Source organism: Hemitrygon akajei, chromosome 4 (assembly GCF_048418815.1).
Source record: "Hemitrygon akajei chromosome 4, sHemAka1.3, whole genome shotgun sequence".
Lineage (NCBI taxonomy): Eukaryota > Metazoa > Chordata > Chondrichthyes > Myliobatiformes > Dasyatidae > Hemitrygon > Hemitrygon akajei.
The window spans coordinates 141,828,019-141,853,124 of NC_133127.1; the positions used below are offsets into that span (position 1 = coordinate 141,828,019).

Sequence of the window (25,106 nt, forward strand, 5' to 3'; positions counted from 1 at the left end):
TTTTGAATCTTTGTAATATTTTTCTGATCCCTTTCTGTTAGTTATTTATTTTCCGATTCCATTTGCCCTCTTTTCCAAAATTCCATTGTTCTTTTTGCTAGGTCTGGGTGACAAGGCTCATTTGTTTTGCTACTTGATTAAGCAAATAGAGACTGGACCATAAAGAGGACATTCTTGATTGAAGGCAGTAACAGTTAACAAAGAGCATTGTCTTCTACAACTGTATATCAAAGTCATACCACATGTTACACTCAATTCTACAACCTTCATAAGTAATGCAACAACACAGTTTGGATACATGGACTATCCATCACATATTGCAGTTAGAACCTTTCAATCTGGTATGAGTAACAAGTTAACCAGAAGTCAAACGAGAAGAAAACAACTATATACTTAATTTAATAACACTTTTTCTGATAAATGATCACTTCAAACAATAGCTTATAACTTCCCTTTCCTAACTGAGCTTTTAGAACTGTCTCTACGAACTGAAGTCTCAAAGGTATAAGATGGTTGTGACGTGGCATGTACAGGCTGAAACATGGTGGTGAGGCCCTGGCCTGAGTGCGGGGAATGAGCCAATGTTTGGCCATTGCTAGAGTGGACTTGGAAGCAATTTGATGAGGCAGAGCCAAGGCAAAGCGAGTGGAGACAAGGCAGAGTCCAGGCAGAGCCCAGGCCCAAGAGCAAGGAAAGATCTGAGATCTGATTGATTTGGGACTGAACTGGAAAGGTTGAGTGCAGGCTGAATTGGGGCGTCAGGACACCAGCTCGAGAGTTTATCATAGTACTAGCCAGAGTTCATATCGAAGTGGCAGAGCCTGGGTGTGAGGGCGAGGAATGACTAATGTTTAGACAATTTAAGTACCAGGCCAGATTGAAAATGCCAGAGGTGAGGGATGGGCCGGTTCTGCTTGCTGCTCTGCAATGTTTACTTGGCTCTGAGTTGAACTGAACCTGTGGCTTGCTCCAGTTGCAGTGGCTTCATGTCTGCGGACTCACTTTTGTAAAATTTCAGTTCTAAATGCTATTTGCTTACTTTTTGAACGATTAGTTCTTTTTCTCTGCACATTGGATGTTTGATGGCCTTTTTTTAAAAATGGATTCTACTAGGGTCCATTGTCTTGTGGCTGCCTGTAAGGAGACAAATCTCAAGGGTATATAAAGTATACATACTTTGATAATAAATGTACTTTGAACTTGAACTTTCTTATCAAAAGTTGACAATTTAAATTAAGTAACATAGCTGCAATTGCATTTATGATAAATCCCAGATTTGCCATGTTGCACAGCAATTTATGCATGGCATTGCAAACTTATTTTCCATCTCATCACTACCACTAATCTGTTCATCACTGAATGAAAGGAATTTACAGTATGCCACTACATATTTAGCTGCAATCTAATACCTTTATTGTGGGCGAACAAGATCATGGCAGGCTACTGAAGTGTAACTAGGTGTGTCAAAGATGGATCGACCCGATGCAAAGGCGCAAGTGCCAAGGATGCAATAAGACCTAAAAACAAGCGATAAAACTTTTACTCTTTATTCATAGTATGCTATGGTGGAAGTTACAGACTGATCTCCCAAAGAGCCAGTCCGGACACTGCCCACACCTGAATCACAATTCTTCACAAGTAATAACATTGATCATTACAGGAAATATTATAATTACGCAAGTTAATACAGTTTTAGAATAGTTTCCATCACATGCTAAGATACAATTAGATGTAAAATCATCACTGGTTAGGTATAACTATTTTCTGCCAAATCTAGCCTGGATACAACATTAGTTCCTCATGCTGACACCTCTCCCTACTCTCGAACGTTCTAACCCCTATGCTATCTTACCCGTATTTAGTTATGTTATACCTCAAAATGCTTTGTGTGACCAGACAATTCCTTATTTGAACCTATATCTAACACTATGAGGGAACATTGTCTGGTATATCACTTGTTGCTGGGTAAGGTTCCCTTTTGGCTGTCCAGCAACAGTAACAAGCATAAGGTACCTATAAGGTAATTGATCATTAGCTAATCATTGTCTTTTAATCTATACCCCTATTTACTTATCCCTTTACTCCATCAGGTGGAAACTAACCCCAAGGATATGGAGGATGGGGTAACACAGATTTAAAATTTTGGGCAAAAGTTGTAAGAGGATCTGAGGAACTTTTTTTTGTTTCTAAAGTAATTATGTCTTGTAAGAGTAGCATAACAGAATCATTAAAGAAAATAATTTTAGGGGAAAGCATGGTGATGGAACTGAAAAGTATGCTCATTTGATATCAGCATAGATTTGATGGGCTGAATATTCTCCTTCTGGTCTTTAACAGTTCTATCATTCTAAGAACGGATAAAGACAGGTTTTGATTATTATAACTTATCATTGAATTCCTAGCTTTAGTTGGAGATCAAATAGCACAGGGTTGACATTAATTAGCCCCCATAATTTAAAAGATGGATGCCAATTATTGCAAAGAAACATTGTTCAGTCAACAGCAGTGCCTTCCTGCCACTGAAGTTATTTGTTCACATCCAAGAATTAGTTTTGAAAGACTCAGCCAGAACAGAGAATTTTTAACAATTCTACCCTGAGCGCTTGCACTGCGGGCTGTCTCTTTGAAGTACTTTGCAAAAGTTGCCTTATCTCTATTGGCAGCTGTCACTTCACTTGCGCCTGCACCCATATCTTTGTGCCACCTATGTCTATCACAACGTGAAGGTGCTTAATTCTTGATATTTTTTGTCAAATATGTCTTAAGCCCCAGTGTTGAAAAAGAGAATTCTGTCACAGTTCTTCAGATCTATTTTTGATGAGGTCAATGCATATCGAGTTTTATTTTTCAAACCATGATATGCAGGTTAAGGAACACGAAAATATGTGAGAAATAAATCTTCATTGTTTCCGACCAGAATATTGTGATATAATATTATCACTGTTACTCATTCAAGAATCTCTTTCTTCCTCCTGAATTAAACATGAGTAGATCTTTCTGCAAATGGAAGTTAGACTTCCACATATATATTTTGGCTGAAGTTTCATTAAAACCTGAGTAAAAGACAGCAGTATGAGATTATAGCTGTGAGATTTATACTTAAAAGACATTCAAGTTGGACAGCACACTATCAGTTGCTAATGCAAAGAAACCTGAAGCTTAGTTAATGATTAACTGTAATGGTACTTTCAAAATTAAAAGAAACACACACTGGAATGCTACAACTCAATTCTAAGGGAGCCAAGATAAAAAAAATAATCATGCAACCTCCAAAGATAGAATTTTCTCTTTCTATTAAGACGTGTTTGAGAAAGTCATCAAGAACTAAGCAGCTTGTAGGTAGCATAAATAATAGCAGCTTCAGGAAGAGGTCAATGGAAAACTGAAAATACTGCTTTTACAGCTGTGTGACCAATTTGGCTGTACATATATAGAAACCACTCCTTAATCCTTCACAGACTAGTAGGAAAAAGATTATGTTACTTCACGAAAATGCCTTATTGAAATCTAAAATCTTTTGAGTTGGAGAGATACTTGTTGAGTGCAACATGGGAACATTTACATGCACTTTGAATCAAATGAAGCACAATTTAAATTTAGCAAACATATTACTCAGATTGCTAAGTTCAATCACCATGACCAAATTATTCCATGACATTTGCACCTCTTGTATGTTGTTTTCTGTCATGAGTTTATATATATATATATTTAAAATTGCTTTTAAGCCGCAGTGTTTGATTTTATGGTTTATTTTTAGAATCGTTATTAAGCTTTTATCCTTAGAAATACTGTAGTGATTCACCTAGTTATTTTTGATCTCATTGAATAGTAATTGAAATGCTGTTCTTACCTACATGTGGCATTGTATCTTTGTTTGGGTACCTCATTGCATATCAATATTCCCAGAACTATAGGGATGAGAAGGTAAACAAAATGGATTTCAGACACGGAATCAGGTTTATTAATACAGACATATGCCATGAAATTTGTTGTGCTGTGGTAGTAGTGCAGCACAAGACATATAAAAAATAAATATGACGAACAACTAAATAGTGGAACAGATGAGTAACAATGTAGTCCACAGGAACCATTCAAAAACCTGATGACAGAGGGGAAGAAGCTGTTCCTAAAACATTGAATGTGAAGATTCAGGCTCCTGTACCTCCTCTCTGTTGATAGTAATCCCAGGTCCTTAATGATGGATCCCACTTTCTTCAGTTACCATCTTTTGAAGATGTCCTTAATAGCGGAGAAGTTTATGCCCTTGATGGAGCTAACTGCGTCTACAGTGTTCTGCAGCCTCTTTCATCCAGAGGGTGAAAGAAAATATTCAGGAGGATTTCCCCTGCAAATATGCAAATACAGAAGGATTGACTTGTGTTGAAAATCAAAATAAGTGAAAAGCAGCAGAAATTATAGTAAAGCACTTGCACAGCAAAAGAAAAACACCAACTAAAGCCAGTTAATAGTAGTAAAAACAAGCAAATGTTGGATATAATCTTCTGCAAAGTCTGGTTCTGGAATTGCCATTTATAGAAACAATTTCAGCTCTAGAATCAAACTATAGTTTTAGGATGTATACAAGATGCTTGTTTGGGATTTAATTAATACTAGAGAAGGAGTGCAACAAAGCATTAGCTCTAATCTTACAGGACTTCACCCATATAACTGCTGGCATTTTGCCACATGGCTGTCAGCAGCTTCGGGTTTTATAATATTGCTCAAATCTCACAACTGCAATCAGCTGTTTGCTTTCACCTGTTGCAAGAATTCCCCATCACTGACTAAAATGCAGAACACCAACAATGTGGACTGAGTCAAGTGTTCATTAATTTTGACTCTTTTACACACTGTCAAGATGTTTATAAACATTCTTAAGTTTGTGTTTTTTTAATTTAAATATGTTAATAGGCCTTCATAGGTTTTCAACATGTTAGAAGTCAGAAACATTTAAGGCTATGACAGCTTTGATAGCCATTTAAGATGTTGCATTACTGTCACCCAATGTTTTGAGTTCTTTTATTTGTGGGCATTGTTTGTAATGCTCCCTATATGCCCTTGCTGAAGATAATCTCATGGTATATCATGTTGTTGATGTGCAGGGCTTCACTGTCAGAGTTGGTACTGAAATGTCACTCCAATGTCTAAACTTTGTTCAATAATGGGTGCTAACTGTGAGTGTCTTACTGCTGAGCACAGAGACTGGCCATTAATAAACAGAGAATTGGTATATAATTGACAAAGGATTTTCAGTGTTTCTTAGCATATAGTTATACATTTCCTAAAGAAGAATATAGAGCCAGATATACCTTGGCAAATACAATATTCAGATCAGAGTGATCTTTAGTATTTGGAAATGTCATTGGTTTATTATTTTCACAGGTACTGAGACACAGTGAAAAGTTTATCTTGCATACTGTTTATGTCGATCAAATCATCGAGGTAGAACACAGTAAAACATAACAATGAAGAAAAAAATGTAACAGCTACAGAGAAAGCAGAGTGCAAGTGAACAATAAAATACAGAATCATAACAAGGGAGATTCTGAGGTCAAAAGTCCATCTAAGGAACCATTCATAGTCTTGGAAACAGATGGGTAGAAGCTGTTCTTGAGCCCGGTAGTATGTGCTTTCAGGCTTTTAAGTCTTCTGCCCAGAGAAAGAGAGAATGTCTGGGTGGGGGTGGGATCTTTGATTGTGCTGGCTGTTTCACTGAGACAGTGAGAATTGAAGACTGAGTCCATGACATTGAGGCTGGGTTCCATGAAGTGCTGAGCTGTGTTTACAACTCTCTAAATCTGTGCAGTCTGCAGAGCTGTTTCTCACCATACTCGTCACAAACAGTCCTCCCTGTTCCTAAACCTTCTCCTTGTCAGTTTTCCTCTTCTTGAATTACCTCAGAAGCCTCCCCTTCAGTTTAGATACTCTTGCTCTCTGTGCACACCTATTGATTAAAGTTCAAAGTTCAAAGTAAATTTATTATCAAGGTACATATATGCCACTGAGATTTACTTTCTTTTGGGCATACACAATAAATCCGTAACCGAATAACAAGCATAATAGAACCAATTGAGGGTTATGAGCTGAGTGTGGGTCAGCGGGACGAGGTGAGAGTAAGCGTTCGGCACAGACTTAGAAGGGCCGAGATGGCCTGTTTCCGTGCTGTAATTGTTATATGGTTACTGAGAGACCACCCCAACTTGGGTGTTCAACCAGCGTGCACAAAGCAGCAAACTATGAAAATGACAAAGAAAGAAATAGTAAATAAATAAATAAACAATAAATATTGAGACCATGAAACGAAGAGTCCTTGAAAGTGAATCTGTAGGTTGTGGGAACATTTCAATGATGGGTCAAGTGAAGCTGAGTGGAGCTATCCATTTTTGTTCAAGAGTCTGATGGCTGAGGGGTAATAACTGTTCCTGAACCTAGTAGTCTGAGTCCTGAGGCTCTTGGTTGATGATAGAAGTGAGAAAAGAGCATGACCTGGGTGGTTGGAGTCCCTGATGATGGATGCTGCTTTCCTGCCACATTGCTTCATCTCGGGAGAGCTTTACCCATCATGGACTAGGTCATATCCACTACTTTTTTGCAGGATTTCCCATTCAAGGGCATTGGTGTTTCCATACCAGACTGTGAAACAGCCAGTCATTATACTCCCCACCATGCACCAATAGAAATTTGTCAAAGTTTTAAAAGCTGTGCAGAATCTTTGCCAACTCCTAAGGAAGTGGAGGTGCTGCCATGCTGGGCCTAGGACAGGTCCTTGCAGAATGATAGCTCTGAGGTATTTAAAGTTGCTGACCCTCTCCAGCTCTGATTCTCTATTGAGGACTGGCTCATGGACCTCTGGATCCTCCTCCTGAAGTTAATAATCAGTTCCTTGGTCTTGCTGACATTGTGTGAGAGGTTATTGCTGTGTCACCAGTCAGCAAAATGTACAATCTCCCTCCTATATGCTGATTCTTCACCTTTGATTCGACCCACGACAATGGTGTCGTCAGGAATATGGAATTGGAGCTGTGTTTAGCAACATAGTCATGTGTAATGTGAGTCGAACAGAGGGCTATGCACACAGCCCTGTGATGCACCTGTGCTGATGGAGATTGTGAAGGAGATGGTATGCCAATCGAACTGACTACAGTCTGAAAGTGAGGAAATCAATGATCCAATTGCACAAGGAAGTATTGAGGCCAAAGTCTTGAAGCTTAATTATTAGTTTTGAGGGGATAATACTACAGAATGCTGAGCTGTAGTCAATAAAGAGCATACTGAGGTATGAACCTTTACTGTCCAGATGTTCCATGGTTGAGTGAAGAACCAATGAGATGGCACCTGCTGTGGACCTGTCGCTCTGTTAGGCAAATTAGAGCGGACCGAAGTTGCTTCTCAGGCAGAAATAGTTATGATTCACCACTAAGCTCTCAAAACACTTCAGCACTGGATGTAAGTGCTGCTTGACAATAGTGATTGAGGCAGGTCAGCACTTTCTTCTCCAGCACCGGTTATGAGTGACATCTGCTTGAAGTAGCTAGGTAGCTCAGGCTGCTGAAGTGAGAGGCTAAAGATCTCAGTGATTAAACTTAAACTCTTGCCAGTTGATCATCCTGGGAACTTGACGGGGTACCCAGACTTAGCCAAATGCCTTTTGCGGGTTCATCCTCCTGAAGGCTGCTCACCCATTAGCTACAAAAACTGAAATCACAATATTATTGGGGGTTATGAGAGTTCTTGATGGCTCCTCCGTCTTTTGATGGTCAGAGTGAACATTGAAGGCATTGAGCTCATCTGGAAGCGAAGCCCTGTTGTCACCTGTGTCACTTGATCTCACTTTATAAGAGGTGATTGTATTGAAGCCCTGACGTAACTGTTGAGCATCCTTCATTGACTCAAGTTTAGTCCAGAATTGCCACTTTTTCCATGAAATGGCTTCCCTGAGTTGCTACCTGGACCTCTTGCAACTTCCTTGGTCACCATACTTAAAGGCTTATGACCTGGCACTCAGCAGATTGCAGATCTCATGGTTCGTACAGAGCTCTGGTTCGGGAAGACTGAATAATTTTGTGGGAGCATACTCGTCAACAACTGTTTTAATAAAGTCCATGGCAACCATAGTGTGCTTAGTGAGATCCACAGATGAGTCCTCGAACACGGTCCCATCCCATAGCCGCTCCTCTGCCTCCTGCGACCAGATTATCCTGATCTCTGAAGCTTTGCTCTTTAACCTCTGCCTGAATGCAGATAGGAGAAGGACAGCCAAGTAATCATATTAACCGAAACATGGTCTGGCATGTAGGCATTTCTTATCTTATTTCTTTTCTTTTCATTTCTTATCTTAGTATATAAGTGGTCCAGTGTGTTGGGACCTTTGGTGCTACAGGTTATATGCTGTCGGTAAAGATCATGGTCTAGTCTCCTGATTCTGGCCATATTCCAGTGGGAATCTTAACTCTGCACTAGGCCACATGACTGTCCTGGCTGTTTGCCATACATTTGACTCCATTCCTGTCCATCGTCCTTCAACACAATCGACCCAGTTCCCTCCATGCAATGGTCCCCAGTTTCTGCTGGCACATTACTCATTTAAAATAACAAAAAAATGTGAACAAAACATTAGGCTATTTATAGCTGGATGAAAAAGTGGGGAGATTTTGACTAATATGTCTCAGAGTCAATTTTAATATCAATGATATATATTGTAAAAATTGTTGTTTTGCAGTAGCAATACATTGTAATACATAATAATAAAAACTATAAATTATAATAAGAAATCTCTCTCTCTATATATATATATTTATTTATTTATTTGTTTAAATAACTGCTGCCCAGTGGCACTCACATCCACAGTGATGAAGTGTTTTGAGAGGCTGGTGTTGAAACACATCAGCACCTGTCTGAATGGTGACTTTGATCCATTCTAATTCACCTACTGAAGCAACAGGTCTACAGCGAATGTTGGCTCTTCATACAACCCTGGAACATCTGGACAGCAAAGATGGAAATATCAGGATGCTCTTTGTTGATTACAGCTCGGCATTTCACACAGTCACCCCCTAAAAACACTTCAGTAATCTGGGCCTGGGCCTCAACACCCCCTTGTGCAACTGGATCCTGGATTTCCTCACTTGTAGACCCCAGTCAGTTTGGCTTGGCCAAATCATCTCCTCCACAAGATTCATCAGCACAGGAGCACCCCTGCTCAACTCGCCTGACACCTGTGACTGTGTGGCTAAGTACAGCTCCAACACCATATACAAGTTTGCTAATGACACCACTGCTGTGGGCTGGATCAAAGGTGGTGATGAATCAACATGCAGAAGAGATACTGAAAACTTGGCTGAGTGGTGTAATAACAGTGACTTCTTAGTCAATGTCAACCAGAACAAGGAACTGATTGTAGACTTCAGAAGTATGAACCAGTAATCATCAAAGGTCAATAGACAATAGACAGTAGGTGCAGGAGTGGGCCATTTGGCCCCTCTAGCCAGCACCATCATTCACCGTGATCATGGCTGATCATACACAATCAGTACCCCGTTCCTGCGCTCTCCCCATATCCCTTGACCCCGCTATCTATAAGAGCTCTATCTAACTCTCTCTTGAATGCATCCAGAGGCTTGGCCTCCACTGCCTTCTGGGGCAGAGCATTCCACATATCCACCACTCTCTGGGTGAAAAAGTTTTTTCTGCATCTCTGTTCTAAATAGCCTACCCCTTATTCTTAAACTGTGGCCTCTAGTTCTGGACTCACCCATCAGCGGGAACATGCTTCCTGCCTCCAGTGTGTCCAAACCCTTAATAATCTTATATGTTTCAATCAGATCCCCTCTCATCCTTCTAAATTCCAGTGTATACAAGCCCAGTCGCTCCAATCTTTCAACATATGACAATCCCGCCATTCCGGGAATTAACCTTGTGAACCTATGCTGCACTCCCTCAATAGCAAGAATGTCCTTCCTCAAATTTGGAGACCAAAACTGCACACAATACTCCAGGTGGGGTCTCACCAGGGCCCTGTACAGCTGCAGAAGGACCTCTTTACTCCTATACTCAATTCCTCTTGTTATAAAGGCCAGCATGCCATTAGCTTTCTTCACTGCCTGCTGTACCTGTATGCTTGCTTTCATTGACTGATGTACAAGAACACCTAGATCTCGTTGTACTTCCCCTTTTCCTAACTTGACTCCATTTAGATAGTAATCTGCCTTCCTGTTCTTGCCACTAAAGTGGATAACCTCACATTTAACCACATTAAACTGCATCTGCCATACATTTGCCCACTCACCCAACCTATCCAAGTCACCCTGCATTCTCATAACATCCTCCTGACATTTCACATTGCCACCCAGCTTTGTGTCATCAGCAAATTTGCTAATGTTACTTTTAATCCCTTCATCTAAATCATTAATGTATATTGTAAACAGCTGTGGTCCCAGCACCGAACCTTGCGGTACCCCACTGGTCGCAGCCTGCCATTCCAAAAGGGACCCGTTAATCACTACTCTTTGTTTCCTGTCAGCCAGCCAATTTTCAATCCACGTCAGTACCCTGCCCCCAATACCATGTGCCCTAATTTTGCCCACTAATCTCCTATGTGGGACTTTATCAAAAGCTTTCTGGAAGTCCAGGTACGCTACATCCACTGGCTCTCGCTTGTCCATTTTCATAGTTACATCCTCAAAAAACTCCAGAAGATTAGTCAAGCATGATTTTCCCTTCATAAATCCATGCTGACTCGGACTGATCCTTCTACTGCTATCCAAATGTGTTGTAATTTCCTCTTTTATAATTGACTCCAGCATCTTTCCCACCACTGACGTCTGGCTAACCGGTCTATAATTCCCTGTTTTCTCTCTCCCTCCTTTCTTGAAAAGTGGGACAACATTAGCCACCCTCCAATCAGCAGGAACTGTTCCTGAATCTATAGAACATTGGAAAATGATTACCACAGCCACGATTTCTACAGCCACCTCTTTAAGTACTCTGGGATGCAAACCATCAGGTCCCAGGGACTTATCAGCCTTCAGACTCAACAGTCTATCCAACACCGTTTCTTGCCTAATAGATATTTCCTTCAGTTCATCCTTTACCCTAGTTCCTTTGGCCACTATTGCATCTGGGAGATTGTTTGTGTCTTCCCTAGTGAAGACAGATCCAAAGTACCTGTTCAACTCGTCTGCCATTTCTTTGTTCCCCATAATAAATTCACCCGTTTCTGTCTTCAATGGTCCAATTTTGGTCTTAACTATTTTTTTGCTATTCACATACCTAAAGAAGCTTTTACTATCCTCCTTTATATTCTTGGCTAGTTTACCTTCGTACCTCATTTTTTCTTGGCATATTGCCTTTTTTGTTATCTTTTGTTGCTCTTTAAAAGCTTCCCAGTCCTCTGGTTTCCCGCTCATCTTTGCTATGTTATACTTCTTCTCTTTTATTTTTATACTGCCTTTTACTTCCCTCGTCAGCCACGGCCGCCCCTTACTCCCCTTAGGATCTTTCTTCCTCTTTGGAATGAACTGATGCTGCACCTTCTGCATTATTCCCAGAAATACCTGCCATTGTTGTTCCACTGTCTTCCCTGCTAGGGTATTGTTCCATTGAACTTTGGCCAGCTCCTCCCTCATAGCTCCATAGTTCCCTTTGTTCAACTGTAATACTGACACATCCAATTTTCCCTTGTCCTTCTCAAATTGTAGGTTAAAACATATCATATTATGGTCACTACCTCCTAATGGTTCCTTTACCTTGAGGTCCCTGATCAAATCTGGTTCATTGCACAACACTAAATCTAGAATTGCCTTCTCCCTGGTAGGCTCCAGTACAAGCTGTTCAGAGAATCCATCTCGGAGGCACTCCACAAACTCCCCTTCTTGGGGTCCAGTACCACTCTGATTCTCCCCGTCTACCTGCATGTTGAAATCCCCCATGACAACTGTATCATTACCTTTGTGACATGCCAATTTTAACTCTTCATTCAACTTACACCCTACATCCAGACTGTTGTTTGGGGGCCTGTAGATAACTCCCATTAGGGACTTTCTACCCTTAGAATTTCTCAGTTCTATCCATACTGACTCTACATCCCCTGATTCTATGTCCCCCCTCGCAAGTGACTGAATGTCATTCCTCACCAACAGAGCCACCCCACCCCCTCTGCCAGTCAGTCTGTCCTTTCGATAAGATGTATATCCTTGAATATTCATTTCCCAGGCCCTGTCCGCTTGAAGCCATGTCTCAGTTATTCCCACAACATCGTACTTGCCAATTTCCAACTGAGCCTCAAGCTCATCTACTTTATTCCTTATACTTCGTGCATTCATATATAATACTTTTAATTCGTTACTCCCCTCTCCTTTCATATCAATTCCTATTTCACTTGGCCATACTGTATGATTTCTTCTTGAGCTTTCTACTCCATTGATTCTGTTGTCCTTTTAAACTTTTCTTATTTTCACTTTCCATTTAACTCCATCCTTATATTTCCAGTTCATCCCCTCCCCCCCACTACTAAGTTTAAACACATCCATGTTGCAGTGGCAAACCTGTCTGCCAGAATGCTGGACCCCCACCTATTAAGGTGCAAACCGTCCCTTTTGTACAATTCATCCCTACCCCAAAACAGATCCCAGTGGTCCAAGAATGTAAATCCTTGCTTCCTGCACCAGTTCCTCAGCCACACATTCAGATCCATTATCTCCCTGTTCCTGCCCTCTCCAGCACGAGGAACTGGAAGCAAACCAGAGATACCACCCTGGAAGTCCTGCTTTTCAGCCTTCTTCCGAGTTCTCTGAAGTCCCGCTGCAGAATGTCCTTCCTCTTCTTCCCGATGTCATTTGTGCCAACATGCACTAGCACTTCCGGCTGTTCCCCTTCACCCTTGAGGATTCCCTGCAATTGGTCCGTAATATCCTGGATCCTAGCACCAGGGAGGCAACACACCATCCTTAAATCTCGCCTGTTGCCGCAGAAACCCCTTTCCGTACCTCTTACTATGGAGTCCCCTACTACCACGGCTCTTCCTGATGTCTGACTCCTCGGCTCTGCTTCTGCACCAATTTTCGGCTTGCAGACCTGTCCACCTCTCAGACTGGCAGTATCTTCTGTCCTGACACCTTCCAAGAGGGTGAACCAGTTTACAAGAGGTACATCCCCTGGGGTCTCCTGTACTTCAAGCATCCTTTCCTTCCTCATCATCGCCCCCTTTCTCTCTTCCGGTATCCTCGGTGTAACGACTTCACTGTAGGTTGTTACGTACCCCGTAACTGGGTCACTTACCAGCAAAGATAGAGCGGTCCGTTGAAGTCTGATGGTACTATTTTTAACAGTATTTATTGATAAAAATCCACAAAAATAATAGCAATGCAAACATACAGATAATATACGTCATCAATACTAAATCTAAAAGCACGGGTATAATAATAATCAATAAGAAATAGCTCTATCGTTGTCTAGGGGATAACGTATTGTCCGATGGAAATATAAAAGTCACTCAAGTTCATGCAGGCCACAGCCTTTGGTTGGAGTCAAGAGAGAGAGTTTAAAACTTGCCCATTCCTTTTATGATGTCAATCCTTCGAGAGTCGTTGGGGCTGATTTCTCCTTTGTTTTAGCTAAAGCCGTTCTTCCGTGGTCAGGCCCACCAATTCCGAGGCAAAAGGAAAAGGACGCACGTGGGCTTTCCACCGGCTGTCGCTATTACGCTATTACGGGATTTCTAGCGTGTCTTCTGGTGCATCTAAAGGGGCTGTTCCCCAGACCCTCTTTCATCCTGTCTCACAGGGTCTCAGACGTCAATCAGGTTGGGGAGGATGCCATCCCCCAACCAGCCCACGTTGCCTGAGGGCTTCCACGAAGCACAGTACTCAATACACAATTCCGTTTCCAAGAGACAATGGCCGCTTCCCGTTGCTTTGTATCGCTGAGGGCCAGGACATTTCAAACCCCTTTGTGGATTCTGCATGTCTTTCTCTCATTTCCTGGGTCTCCTGACCCGAATCAATAGTGATCCTGCGATTCTCAAAAAGGAGGGGGCCACTCTGCACCCCTCGCCCCCTCAGAGTTGGGCACAGGCGTAACAAGGTCCTGTCCGGAAAACTCTCGTTTTCGCGGATAAACCTGAGGTCATCCAGTTCTTTCTTCAGTGCTGCAACATGCTCCTTCAGAAGCTGAATCTGGACACACTTTCCACAGCTGTAGCAGCCGGGGGCACCATCAGTGTCCCTGACCTCCCACTTCATGCACGTAGCACACTGAATCAGCTTAGTGGTCATGTCTTCACCCTTTCCAATTGTGCCTGGCGTAGTCTCCTCCCTCAGCCTCCTTGCCGAAGACTCGCGAGCCAAAGACTAGCACTTTTCACACCAGCCACTTCCCTCAACCAGAGGTGGAGAGGATCAGTAACTTTAAATCTCTGGGTGTCACTATCTCAGAGGGCCTGTCCTGGATCCATCATATAAATGTAACTGCAAGGAAAGCATGACAGTGTCTCTACTTCCTCAAGAGTCTGTGGCATGTCATCGAAAACCTCATCAAACTCTGATAGATATGTGGTGGAAAGTGTGTTAACTGGCTGCATTATGGCCTGGTATGGGAACACCAATGCTTTGAGCAGAAAACCCTACAAAAGTTAGTGGATTCAGCCCAGTACATCATGGGTAAAACCCTCCCGACCATTGAGCACATTGACATGCAACTTTGCCATAGAAAAACAGCATCCATCATCAAAGATCCTCACCTCCCAGGCCAGGCTCTTTGCTTTGCTGCTGCCATCATGTAGAAGGTACGGGTACCTCAGGACTCACACCACCAGGTTCAAGAACAGTTACTACACCTCAACATCAGGCTCTTGATCAAAAAGGGATAACTACACTCACTTAAGGACTTTTTTGTTATATTGTTATTTCAAGCTTATTATTTATTGTGATTTATTTATATCTGCATTTGCACAGTTTGCTTACAGTTTAAAGCTACTATTCTATAGACTTGCCAAGTATGTCTGCAGACAAAGAATCTCAGTGTTGTATTTGGTGACATGTATGTTACTCTGATAATAAAACTTACTTTGAACTTTATATAGTTATCTATCTGTACGTGTACTGTATATAAATTAGATAAGTGGTGTAAAAATAGAGGGAAAAAATATTGAAGTGGTGTTCATGGGTTGGTTCATTGTCCATTGTCTTGAGTTCCCCAGGTCTCCCTGGGCTGTCAGGTGCCAGCCACAGGGAGGGGGTATTGTAATCAGCTCTTTGGGTCTGTGTGGGGATCTGGAGCTCTGAGGTTTCTAGGGCACTTGGTTAGTTAGTTGTTGAGTGTCATTAATCCTTGGCGCTTTCTGTTTAATCTTGTTATGTTTATTTTGACTGGCTCGGTGTCTCCACATTCTGCTTATTGTGGGGTCCTAGCTTTGAGAATGTTATGTCGCATGGTGTCACTCAGCCAAGCCACTGATATTTTATTGGAAAGCTTATCAATAAGCTCTGATTCTGTCTCTGCAAGGAAGTCTGTCATTTCTCTGCACTTGGGCTTAGTCATTGACAGAGCACATCGTGACAGGGAGTGGGGTGGAGTGTGTTGGGGATGGAGGTGTTAATCTATGGAAATGGGAACAGGGTCAATATTAATATTAAAATATCAATATTGCAAAAGCATAATGAATTTTAAATTGATTGAGAAGGTTACATTCAATATATCACTTTTTCAAGCAGTGGATTGATCACTGTCAAAATTAAGGAAGGACACTTAACCATTCGGCCATACACTTCTGACATAAACCATCAGGCTCCTGAACCAGTATAGATAACTTCACTCACTCCAACACTGAACTCCACAATCTATTGACTTACTGTACTTTCAAGAACTCTACAGCTCGTGTTCTCAGTATTATTTTTTACTTATTTATTATTATTATTTATATTTATTTTTTCTCAGCTCAAGCTGGTAAAACTTGAGGTATGGGCATAGCCAAGCACAGTCATTTGAGAATTGCTAGGAACTTTCAGACCATTTTCATGGTGTTTAATGTTGTGGCTTTCAAATGACTGTGCTTGGCTATGCCCATACCTCAAGTTTTACCAGCTTGAGCTGAGAAAAAATAAATATAAATAATAATAATAAATAAGTAAAAAATAATACTACATAGATATTGCTGTGTAGCCCAAATTGTTTAATGCTATTGTGTAGTGCCTGTGGGATGATGTCAGTTGTAGATATTGCTATCGGGACAATGCATACACTGGTCATGTTCCAAAGTCTTTCAATTTCCTCTTTTGTTTCAGCATATTTCTGGTGTTTTTCACTTATTGATTTCTGTAAGTTATATGTGTTTGGAATGGCTGTATCTATTAAATAAGCAGAACCATAAAAATATGTATTGTGACCTAAACCACACACAAATTGGCACAGGATCAATCAGATTAAAAGGTTAAATGTATCACACAAATGATCAGTACAGGAGAACAGGGCATTGGCACCAGTATTGGGGATGGAGGGAATTGTTCCAATAAGACGGGCTGAACCATGTACTGGTATATCACATAATTAGGGTGCTGGATAGGGCTTTAAACTAAATAGCAAGGCAGTAAGTTCAAAAGCTTACAAAATTATGGATAAAATAAAAGGGAAGAACAGATTACTGAAGTCTCCAGAATAAAATAATAATTAAGAAGGCTTAGATAATAATTTGACTTCAGGCAACATGGACATGCATTTGAGAAGCAGAGTGGTGAACACAGGACTAAAGATGTTATATTTGAATACACAGAGTGTTCAAAACATTTGATGATCTAACAGCACAGTTAAAAATTAGCAGAATGGATGTTGTGGGTATCACTAAGTTATGTCTGAAAGATGATCACAGCTGGAAACTAAACATCCAAGGATATGCTTCCAATTGAAATTGCAGACGAGTGTGCAGATGAGTGGGGTGGTTCTGTTAGTAAAATAAGATCAAATCCTTAGCATGAAGAGACATAGAATCAGCAGATGTAAAGTCTTTGTGGGTAGAGTTAAGAGACTGATGAGAGTCACGTATAAGCTTCCAGGATATGGGCTACAAATTATAAGAAGCAACAGAAAAAAGCTTGTAAGAAGAGCAATGGCACAGTGATCATGAGTGATTTTAATATATGCATATAGATTGGGAAAACTCAGGTTGGCACCATAGAAGGAATTTGCAGAATGCCTGAGATGATTTTTTGAGCAGTTGTGATTGAGCCCACTAGGAAAAAGGTAATTCTGTATTGGTGTTTTGTAATGTTCCAAATTTGATTAGGGAGTTTAAGGAAACCTTAGGGGGCAGTGATCGTAATACAATAGAATTCAGCAGTTTGACAGGGAAAAGATAAGATTGCATACGTTGCTATTACAAATGAGAAAAGGCAACTACAGGGGCATAAGAGAGGAGTTAACCGAAGTTGATAAAAGAAACCCTAGCAGGGATGACGGCAGAACAGCAATGACTGGAGTTTATGGGAGCAATACAGAAGGCGCAGAATAGGTTCATCCTAAAGAAGAAATGTTGTAGAGGGGGGATGAGACAACCATGGCTGACAAGGGAAGTCAAAAACAACATAAAAGTAAAAGAAAGAGTACATAATGTAGCAAAAATTAGCAGGAAGCTCAAGGATTAGGAAGCTTTAAAAAACAATGGAAGGCAACTAATAAAGCAATAAGGGGGAGATATGATGAAATATGAAGGTAACTAGACAATAATATAAAATAGGATTCCAAAGTTGTGTTTTTTTCAGATACATAAAGAATATAAGAGAGGCAAGTGTGAACATCATACCTTTGGAAAATGACACTGGAGAGGTAGTAATGGGGTACAAAGAAATGGAAGATGAACTGAATAGGTATTTCTGGGTTGGATATACACTGTCCAGAGCCAGGGAACCTTTCATTTTTTTTTGCCATCCTCAGATTTCTAACATAGCAGCTGAAACTTTTAGAGATCAAAGCATTGTTTTTGAGTAAGATAAATGTCCAGCTCATGTTCTTTGTTCAACTTCTTGTCATAAACAGGAGCCAGTGTTCAGTTCTTAATGTAAATGGTAAGCAATAATCAGTCTGAAGTTAGATGGACAGTTTTGCCATCAAACACATTGTCTATAGAACACAGGTTCATGGCTCACAGCACCTGAGTTGATTTCTCAAATTGCAGTGTAGGTTATTTAATTTGGCTTGTTTCAAACCAGACAATGTGGCTAAGTTATTTAATCAAATAAGTTGCAGACCAGATTGTTATCACTTAGCACATCAAGTAGCTGATCTGTTAATGGTTGGAAGGTTTGTCTGCTCAGAGAGTCAGCTTCATAGCATTACTTGTGGGAATCTGGGAACTCTGTCTCCAAAAGCTTTTAAACCACTCGTGTAAAAAGGTATCTGAAAAAAATATCATATATGTGAGAGGTCACTCAAGTGGCAGAAAAACCGTAGAAATGCAGAGTGCAGTCTGGCTTTTCGGGAAAGGTTAGAAACAGCAGAAGAATGGCAGAAAGACTGGGGACTAGAATCCATTCCTCTGCCTTCAATTTCTATGATGGATGATTTATCTGCAACTCATTGGTATGTCTTTTTAGTTTATATGAATTTTATCCATGTTTTGGAAATCCTTTGTGTTTTAGACATCATTTGTAATCAGGAGAACTTTTCTTATGATAGAAAGGCTCTGTGAGTTTTAAAGGTGTTTTAAAAATCTTGTTTGGATTTAAATATATATCACTGAAAATAAATAAACTGTGTTTAAACTACTTTGTTTGCTCGAAGCATCTCCTCCTTGGTAGAGAAGGGGACTGCCATTCAAATAATGGGCATTGGCAGCAAAATTCACCATAGCAGATGTACAGGCAAGTGAATTAACCTTTGAAGAGTAGTTACCCCTTAGTGAGGGTACCAATAGCTATCTATATCGGATAGGACTTAAAGTCTTGAAGCTTAGAACTTTGTGGTCAGCAACTCAATACTATCACATTTTGTGTCAGTCTTCACTGTGAAAGTCATCAGCAACATGCTAGATATTTGAGAGAAGCAAGCAGAAGTGAGTATAGCCACTATTACTAAGGAGAAGGTGCTTAGAAAGCTGAAAGATCTGAAAGCGTATGGATCATCTGGACCAGATGGACTACACCCCAGGGTTCTGAAAGTAGCTGAAATCATTGTGGAGGCATTTATCGTGATCCTTCAAGAATCACTAAAGTCAGGGTTGGTTCCGGAGCAGAAGAGAGAGAGGCAAAGGACAGGAAAGTATAGACTGGTTAGCCTAACGTTATGGTTGTTAAGATTTTAGAGATCATTAGTGAGAATGAGGTTTCAGGGTACTTGGAGACACATGATAAAGCAGGCTGAAGTTATCATAATTTCCTGAAAGGCTGATCTGGTCGAAAAATCGGTTAGAACTCTTTGTGGAAGTTACAGGCAGAATATCAAAGGAAAGTCAATGGATGCTATTAATTTGGAATTTCAGGAAGTCTTTGACAAGTTGCTGCACATGAATCTGTTAAACAAAATCAAAACCCATTGTATTTACAGGAAAAGTACTAGCATGAACAGGACATAGGCTGACTGTCAGAACGTAAAGAGTAGAAATAAAGAGGGCCTTTTATGATTAACTGCCAGTGACTGATGGTGTTCCACAGGAGTCAGTGTTGGGGCCACTACTGAATTGATAGCTTTGTGACCAGGTCTGTGGAGGAAGCAAAGATAAATGGAGGAACGAGTTGTGTTGAAGAAGCAGGGAGTCTGCAGAAAGTTTTAGGCAAGTTGGCAGAGAGCAAAGACAATAGAGTGTAGAGAAATGTATGGTCATGCACTGTTGAGAGAAGGAACAAAGGAACAGACTATTGTCCAAGTAGAGACAGAATTCAGAAGTTCAAGGAACTTGGGAGTACTCATGAAGGATTCCCTGAAGTTGAGCTTGCAGGTTAAATTAGTTTTAAGGGAAGCAAAGGGAATGTTAGCATTTTGAGGGGACTGAAATAATGGCACCACGGTAGTATAGTGACTAGCGTGATGGTATTACAGCTTGGGACATCAGAATTCAGACTTTAATTCCAGCATCCTCTGTAAGGAGCCTCAGTACATTCTCCCCATGAAATGCATGAGTTTTCTCCAGGTGCTCTGGTTTCCTCCCACAGTGCAAAGGTGTACTGGGTAGGTTAATTGGTCATTGTAAATTATCCCGTGATTAGGTTAGGGTTTAATTGGGGATGTCATGTGTTGCTGGGCAGTGTCACTTGTCACGCACCCTGTGACCAGGTTAAAGAATCAGCAGAAATGGAAAAACACTTTGGAGTCTGGTATTACTAGTAACTAATAGTGTTTATTAGTAAACTATGCAATACAGTACTATAAAATGCAAATATATGAAACAGGTTAGCAATAATATATACAGAAGTGTGGAAATAGGAACCAAAGCCAGGCTCTTTCAAACCTAGGGGTAGATGGATAGAGTCTTACGATGGTGAAGAGTTCAGTTCAGTTTGAGGTAGTTATTTGAGTAACGAGAGAGAGAGAGAGAGAGAGAGAGAGAGAGAGAGAGAGAGAGAGAGAGAGAGAGAGAGAGAGAGAGAGAGAGAGAGAGAGAGATAAAAAAATATATAGAGATTATGCCTTTGCCATTGATCTTCCCGTTGTCTTCCGAAGTCCTGTTGTGGTCACCGACTATGACCATAATACATACGACTGTTCTTCAGTGATGGAACTATCACCCAGGCAAGGGAGGACACACAAGTAGTTCCCCACCGGTCGCACCTTTTCACACTGTGAGCCACTGATCGATCTCCCCGAATCGATCCTCCGAAAACCCCACCTTCATGTCGATGCACAAAGCTCATTCAGTGCCCACACTGCATGTCTCGTGGTGTGTCTTTCTGTGTCCCAGCGGACCTGCTTTTTTATCACCATATGCTGGACACCGGCTGTCCATCAATCGGCTTCGCCCTGCTCTCTCTGCAGGAATCTTAACGAGCGCTGGACGCCTCCCCCCCCCTCTCTCAATAGCAGCACAGTTCATAGGGTCAATTCTGGACCCCGTTTCAAACATGGTTTGCCCATGACAAACCAAAGGGCTAGAAGGGCCTATTCTGGGCCATAGTTCTAAATAAAAAATTTTTAAATAAATATAAAAGCAAGGTAGCTGAGGCTTTATAAGGTATTGGTCAGACTATATTTGTAGTATTGTGAGCATCAATGGTGTGTTGGTGTGTAATTTTACGAGTATGATCATGGGAATAAAAGGGTTAATGTGTGAGGAGCATTTGAAGGCTTTGGACCTGTATGCACTGGAGCTTAAAAGAATAAAGAGGGATCTCATTGAATTCTACCCCATAAGTAAAAGCCTAGACAGAGTCAGTTTGGATATGATGTTTCCTTTAGTCTGAGATTCTAGAACCAGAGGACATGGTCTCAGAATAAAAGGATGAGTTCTTGATTAGTAAAGGTGTCAAAGATTACAGGGAGAGGGCAAGAGAATGTGATTGAGAGGGACAAATAACTCCATCATGATCAAAAGGTGAAGAAGATTCAATAGGCTGAATGGCCTAATTCTCATTAATGTTTTATGGTCTCAAGAGAATGTTGGAATCTATTCCATCATGTTAGATTCCACTAAAATAAAAATGGCTCTTATTCGCTATTAATTACGAACCTTGAGAAACTGTCAAAGCTGAACTGAAGTTTTCATATTTGAATCAGTCCTATTAATGGACCAATTACTTTTATGTGTTTATAGTGGTGAACACAATATAAACCTGCTGGATGTTGCTACGCTGGAAATTGCATGGAGAACATTTATTTCTATAGGACATGAATAAGAATTAACAAGGTAGGCAAAATGGTTTCCTCAACAATAGTTTCCTGATGTTTCTTTGTACAAAAGGCTTTCTGCTTCATTGCTTATTTGTTGTTATTTCTTTAGTTACTATGTTGATCTCACAGCAATGGGTTTTATGCACCAATATTCTTCGCAACCTTCAGTATTGCTGTTTAATCATTTAGTTTAACAGCAAAGAAGCTGGAGACTAGTTTGCTATGAACTTCAATTCAAAAAGTTGATCTGACAAAGATCATTGAACCAGCAGTTAAAGTCCTTTCTCCATTTTGTTTCCTTTTGGGAACAATGTCTCTGCAGTATTCATCTGTACTGGAAGTATTGAAGAGTGACTGATTAGCTTACAAATGACTGAATGGATTGTTTTATGGGATTTATGGTTCACATTTGATGTTTTGTATTGTGATTCCACAGGTGAGATAATTCCTTGCAGAGTAATTGGATTTGCAAATAGTGCAATAAAAGTTAACATTTATTTTAAAATGAGGCTCTTGGCAGAATAGTAAAATTTAACATGGGAAAAGTACATGTAGCATTTTAAATGATGAGGAAGCAAACTTTTCTGATAGAGCACTGTGATCTGTTGCAATTGACCTTTGCTTGGTTTTGAACAACATTATCTTGCTTTGCTCAATGTAATTCCTAAGTTTAATAAATCTAGTTATAATATAATACAAGCAAAGGTAATTCAGTATTCTATAAAACAGAAGGACTAGCTGAGAAGAGTCTGGGTAATGTTATTTATATTTTTATTTTGTTGCATTTGCAAAATTTTGGTGATTATTTTACTTTATGCGAAAAGATAATTCAAGACTTTTGCCGTCAAAAACACTGGTGGATAAAATAACAAATCAATTGTTTATCAGGTAATTTGGCACACATGTAACATCTATACAGTTGGTGAATTTAAGTTTCAGCCAAGGTTCTTTGATTCCATTAAACTCATCAGAATCCTGGTTCTGACAGTTGCTATGGACACATCCCACAAATCACAATTTCTCTTTTTTCATCCATGATAAATTCTTCAGTACTCAAAGATGGATAAGCTCTCCTAAGGTTTACTCTATGATCTCCAGTTAAGTATCTCTAAAATACAACCATCCTCCCTTCTTCATAATTCTTCAGAGATTTAGTATACAATATTTAGGAATGGAATTGTTACTGCAGCAGAGAAGTTCTTCAGTGCGTTGGGTGATCTAAATCCTACGGATGAATGGAGGGTTTGTTCCAGTTTTGAGCAAAGTTACACAGCAGTGAAATTATCTTTGGCATGTAGCCCCAATCGTCTGTAATCAATCATGCCTTGTACTGTTTCTACAGCAAGAGGTCTTTGCAGACTTTGTGGAAAGTGACATGTTAAATGCAGATCATGGGGTGGGGGAAGGGTGTTTGGTCAGGATCTGCTAAAAGGACAAGGCATATGACTGCGTCCCTTGGGTAAATATTTAATCATGCATGGTATGGTGTGGCAGGCATGATCAAGAGATTATTCATTCTGTATTAGTGAAACATGTAATTAGAGAGTTAATGATAGGTCACAGATTGCCCAAAGATGACTGACTATGCAAAACTCTCTGGCAGAGTGTATGCTGGAAACCAAGGAAGATGCTTAGAGAACCTATCAGCAAGTTGGCAGTAAACTCAATCTCCAAGGCAACAAACCAGATCAGGTGGTGTCCCATTTAACCATTGGTGCAGTGGTCCTCAATTCTCCAGAAAAGACCTGCTTTAGTGTAAGTCATATTGACAATTCACAAAAGAATTTTGCACAAATGATATGTGTTGCACACCATTTGATGTCATTTTCATGTCCAACAGCCTCCATGTATGCATCATATGCATGGTACTCATAGGTCACATATCAAATGTGTCACAACACAGATAACAGGCACAGTCATATTAGAGATTAGGCTTCAGATGGAAATCACTCAGACAGGACAGAAAAATTTTGCAAGACAATATTTCATAGCAGACATAGTCCATGTTACATACAAAGATATGCATTCAAATGAAACAAATTTGATTTCTAGTAATTAATATCCACAAATGCGCAAACAAAAATGGACATGGGAAGGCCACACCTTGAGGATACCAGCCAACAACATCACCAGGCAGGCATTCAAATAGAATCCCCGAGGAAAGAGGAAAATGGGACGTCCAAAGAACACAGGGAGGAGAGATATCGAGGCTGAAATTAGACAATGTGGACACTCCTGGTCCACCCTCGAGAAATTGGCTCAGAACAGAGGATGATGGAGATGGGTGGTCACCAATGGCCACTGCTCTATTGAGAGTGTATGGCCCATGAAGGATTAAAATATCCAGTGCAATGGAGAAATAATTTGTAAAAATCAGGAACCTGGTCCTATAAATAGAGGAAATACAGAAACACATTGCAACACACACAAAAAGCTGGAGGAGCTCAGCAGGCCCGGCAGCATCTATAAAAAAGAGTAAATAGTCAATGTTTCGGGCCGAAACCCTTCATCAGGACAGGGAAAAAAGTCAGAGTAACAAGGTGGGGGTAGTGGAGGAAAAAATACAAGGTAGCAGGTGAAAGGTGAAACCGGCGGTGGGGGGAATGTGGAGGGTTGAAGTAAACAACTGAGAAGTTGAAGCCATGGAAGAAAGGGGGGGGAGCACAAGAGGGAGGTGATGGGCAGGTAAGGAGATAAATTGAGGAAGGGAAATGGGAAATGGGGGGTCATTACTGGAAGTTTGAGAAATCAATGCTCATACCATCAGGTTGGAGGCTACCCAGATGGAATATAAGGTGTTATGCCTCCAGTCTGAGTATGGCTTCATCACAGCAGTAGAGGAGGCCATGCACTGACATGTCGGCCTGGGAATGGGAAGTGGAATTAAAATAGGTGGCCACTGGGAGATCCCACTTTTTCTGGCAGATGGAGTGTAGGTGCTTAGCGAACCAGTCTCCCAGTCTGTGTTGAGTCTCATTGATATATAGGAGGCCACACTGGGATCACTGGATATAGTAGATGACCCCAACAGACTCACAGGTAGAGGATCACCTCACCTGCAAAGACTATTTGGGACCTTGAATGTTATTGAGGGAGGAGATGTTTCCTCCCTCACTACCGTTCAGGAACTAATGTTACACCTCCCCCTACACCTCCTCCCTCACTACTATACAGGGACAAGAGCTACACCTGCCCCTACATCTCCTCCCTCACTACCATAGAGGGACCAGTGTTACACCCACCCCTACACCTTCTCCCTTGCTATCATACAGGGACAAGAGCTACACCTGCCCCTGGATATT

General features: G+C 40.8%; 1 protein-coding gene across 1 annotated transcript in view; it reads left to right on the forward strand.

Moving 5' to 3' along the window:
• tenm4 (teneurin transmembrane protein 4) overlaps positions 1 to 25,106 on the forward strand; it is a 2,228,071-nt gene that overhangs the window by 1,143,757 nt on the left and 1,059,208 nt on the right. The window contains exon 4 of the mRNA XM_073043455.1: positions 21,728 to 21,820. The gene's annotated coding sequence lies outside the window, so the exon portion shown is untranslated. The remainder of the gene's footprint in view (positions 1 to 21,727; positions 21,821 to 25,106) is intronic.